The sequence below is a fragment of the Phacochoerus africanus genome, chromosome 10, assembly GCF_016906955.1.
Source record: "Phacochoerus africanus isolate WHEZ1 chromosome 10, ROS_Pafr_v1, whole genome shotgun sequence".
Lineage (NCBI taxonomy): Eukaryota > Metazoa > Chordata > Mammalia > Artiodactyla > Suidae > Phacochoerus > Phacochoerus africanus.
The window spans coordinates 90458388-90462395 of NC_062553.1; the positions used below are offsets into that span (position 1 = coordinate 90458388).

At 36.6% G+C, this 4008-nt stretch overlaps 1 pseudogene; it reads right to left on the reverse strand.

The window, feature by feature from the left end:
• Positions 1-1310: 1310 nt before the first annotated feature.
• Positions 1311-3250, reverse strand: LOC125137465 (tigger transposable element-derived protein 1-like; annotated as a pseudogene).
• Between the last annotated feature and the right edge of the window lie 758 nt (positions 3251-4008).

Sequence of the window (4008 nt, forward strand, 5' to 3'; positions counted from 1 at the left end):
TAATCATTAAGAGAAAGTTCATGAATACTTAATGAAAAAGAGGCATTTGCATCATATAAATACCTTCAGTCTCCTGTTCTGTATGCAGTAGTTGCACTACCATCTGTCAAAGGTTTCAGTTGACTGAAGTTAAAGCAATAAATTAATACAGTAAAAGATGCTACCAACAGTTTTAAACCAATTAAAATACTTGAAGCAGGCTCAATGCATGTTAAAATGTTATGTCTGCTTCTGCCATTAATCATGTATAGAAGAATTATAATAAGCCAACAACAGCTGAAGGAAAGTTAGTAGGAGTCAAGGGTGCTTTTCACTGTGGGCACTTCTAGCAAAGACTCACAAAATTAAAAAGTCAATCCTGGCATGTGCCCACCCCACTCACTATACCTTCCCTACATCTCAGGCAAAAGTGAAACTTACTATTATTTTTATTAAACATGTGAATACCTTTGTATTTCAATTGACATAGTTTGATATTTCATGTCTCTGAGAAATTACTACTAAATGGGATCTATTAGTGGAAAACTAAAACTTAATTTCCCAAATTTCCAGCTATCACTATTGAACTAAAGAGAAGACAGAGTATGGCCACCAAATAACTTTGAAAAAAAGTAGTTTTTCCCCAATTTATTTATTTTTTAAGGTACTTTTTATTTTTAATGCAGATGGATAAAAGAAAACAAGTGAAGATTTTATAAAATCCTTTTGATATATAAGAGATACCAATAAGATCACAAGATTGGAAAAGCAACAAGATTCTTATGTTTCATATATGAGATAGTAAATATTATCTCCAATTTTCATTCTTTGCAAACATGAAAAACAAGATTGTAACTTCACGTTTCTCAGGCTGGTAATATGTACCCTAAATTCTGATTATTAAATAAAATGAATGAGTTTTAATGGTGGGAGTTCAGTTCTATAATTTCTCTGAGAGTTGTGGGTTTTTTGATGGCTATTTGTCCTCATTATTGTAATTTAACTATAATTATTCTTAAATCACAATTTGTTGATTCAGTCTTTTAATTGTGTTGGCAGTTTTAGAGACACTAATATAAATTAGAAGAATTGGCAATTCCTGTCTATTCTATCTATCTGTCTATCTATCTATCATCTCCTTACCTACCGATCATCTATCGATTATCTATCTATATGGGCAGGCCTTAGAAATACTGCATGTTTGGTTCCAGACCACCACAGTAAAGTCAATATCATAATAAAGTAAGTGTAGTCTGCTAGGTGTGCAGCAGCATTATGTCTAAAAAACAGTATTCATATCTTAATTAAAAATACTTTATTGCTACAAAATGTTAACCATTATCCTCATCTTTTTTCTGGTGGAAGGTTTTGAATTTTGTTGATGGCTGCTGACTGATCAGGGTGGTGGTTGCTGGAGGTTGGGGTGGCTGTGGCAATTTCTTAAAATTAGACAATAATGAAGTTTGCTACATTAATCACAAATGATTCTTCTGTATCATGGAAAGCTGTTTTAGCCATAGTAGAATGTCTTACAAGATTGGAGTCAATCCTTTCCAAATCTACCACTGTTTTATCAACTAAGTTTAGGTCATATTCTAAATCCTGTGTTGTCATTTCAACAATCTTCATTGCATCTTCATCAGGAATAGGTTCCATCTCAAGAAACTGTTTTCTTTGCTCACTAAAAAGCAACTCCTCATCCTTTAAAGTTGGATCATGAGACTGCAGTAATTCAGTCACATCTTCAGGATCCATGCATGATTCTAATTCTCTTGTTATATCCACTACACCTGCAGTTAGTTCCCCCACTGACTCTTGAACCCCCTCAAGGTCATCTATGAGGGTTGGAATGAGCTCCTTCTAAACTCTTAATGTTGATATTTTGACCTCTTCCCATGTATCACAGATGTTGATGGCATCTAGAATGGTGAATCCTTTCCAGAAGGTTTTCAATTGACTTTGTCTAGATCCATCAGAGGAAGCACGATCTATGGCAGCTATAGTTTTATGAAATGTATCTGTTAAATAATGAGTTGAAAATTCAAATGGCTTATTGATTCATGGGTTTTAACATTTTGGTTGTGTTAGCAGCAGAGGCAAAAACATTAATCATGTTGTATATCTACATCAGGGCTCTTGGGTGACCATGTGCACTGTCAACTAGCAGTAATATTTTGAAAGGAATTTTTTTTTTCTGAGCAGTATGTCTCAATAGTGGGCTTAAACTATTCAGTAAACCATGATATCAACAGTCATGCTTTCCTGTTCCAGTCATAGAGCACAAGCGGAGTAGATTTAGCATAATTCTTAAATGCCTTAGTATTTTTGGAATGGTAAATAAACATTGGCTTCAACTTAAAATTATCAGTGGCATTAGCCTCTAAAAAGAGAGTCAGCCTGTCCTTTGAAGCTTGAAGCCTGTCACTGACTTTTCTTCTCTAGCTGAGAAAGTTCTAGGTGTTATCACTTCCAAGAGAAGGTCATTATATCTACAATGAAAATGGGTTGTTTAGTTTAATTATCTCACTTAGATCTCTTGGATAGCTTGCTATTTCTCCATCACCATGTGCTGCTTCACCTTACACTCATACAGAGATGTCTTTTTGGATTTCCCATTGTGGCACAGCAGAAAAAAATCCGACTAGGAACCATGAAGTTGCAGATTTGATCCCTGGCCTTATTCAGTGGGTTAAGGATACAGCATTGCCATGAGCTGTGGTGTAGGTCACAGATGTGGTTCAGATACCACTTTGCTATGGCTATGGCATAGGCTGGTAGCTATAGCTCTGATTCAACCCCTAACCTGGGAACATCCACATGCTGCTAGTGTGGCCCTAAAAAGCCAAAAAAAGTCTTCTTTCTTTAAACTTCATGAACCAACCTTTGCTAACTTCAAATTTCTTCTATAGCATTCTCACCTCTATCAGCCTTCACATAATTGAAGAGAGTTAGGGACTTACTTTGGATTAAGCTTTGGCTTAAGTGAATGTTAGTAGGTTTGATCTTCTATTCAGACCACTAAAATTTTCTCCACATCAAAAATAAGGCTGTTTAGCTTTCTTACCATTAGTGTGTTCACCACAGTAGCATTTTTAATTTACTTCAAGAAGTTTACTTTTGTATGCACAGCTTGGATAATGGGACAGGAGGCTGAGCTTTTGGCCTGTCTCATCTTCTGAAAAGAATTCCACACTAAGCTTAATCTTTCCTAGCTTTTAATTTAAGTGAGGGACATGTAACACTTCCTCATACTTAAACACTTAGAGGTCATTGTACAATTATTAATTTACCTAATTTCAACATTGCTGTGTCTCAGAGAATAGGGAGGCATAAGGAAAGGGAGAGAAAAGCTGGTCAGTGGAGCATTCAGAACACACACAATATTTATTGATTAAGATAATCATCTCAGGAGTTCCTGTTGTGGCTCAGTGGTTAACGAATCTGACTAGGAACCACAAGGTTGTGGGTTCAATCCCTGGCCTTGCTCAGTGGATTGAGAATCCGGCATTGCTGAGATCTGTGGTGTAGGTTGCAGACGTGGCTTGGATCCCACGTTGCTGTGGCTGTGACGTAGGCTGGCGGCTACAGCTCTGATTCAACCCCTAGCCTGGGAACCTCCCTATGCTGCAGGTGCGGCCCTAGAAAAAGGCAAAAATACCAAAAAAAAAAAAAGATCACCATCTCATAGAGTTTTGGTTTTCCCCCAAACAATTATAGTAGCAACATCAGATATCACTGATGACAGATCACTGTAAGAAATAAAATAAATTAGAAGTATTGGGATAATTAGATTGTGGGGGCATAATTAATGTGGTTGAGTAAGACGTAGTGCCCATGTTCTCTCAAAAACATGTCAAAAAAATCTATATGTGGGGAGGTGGGATTAAGATGGTGGAATAGAAGGACTGGAGCTCAATGTCTCTCCTAAAAACAACAAAATTCACAACTAAAGGATGAGAAATCTTCAACCAAATGGACTGGAAACCTTAAAGAAGACATCCTACTCCAGAAGACAAAGAGGAGCCCACA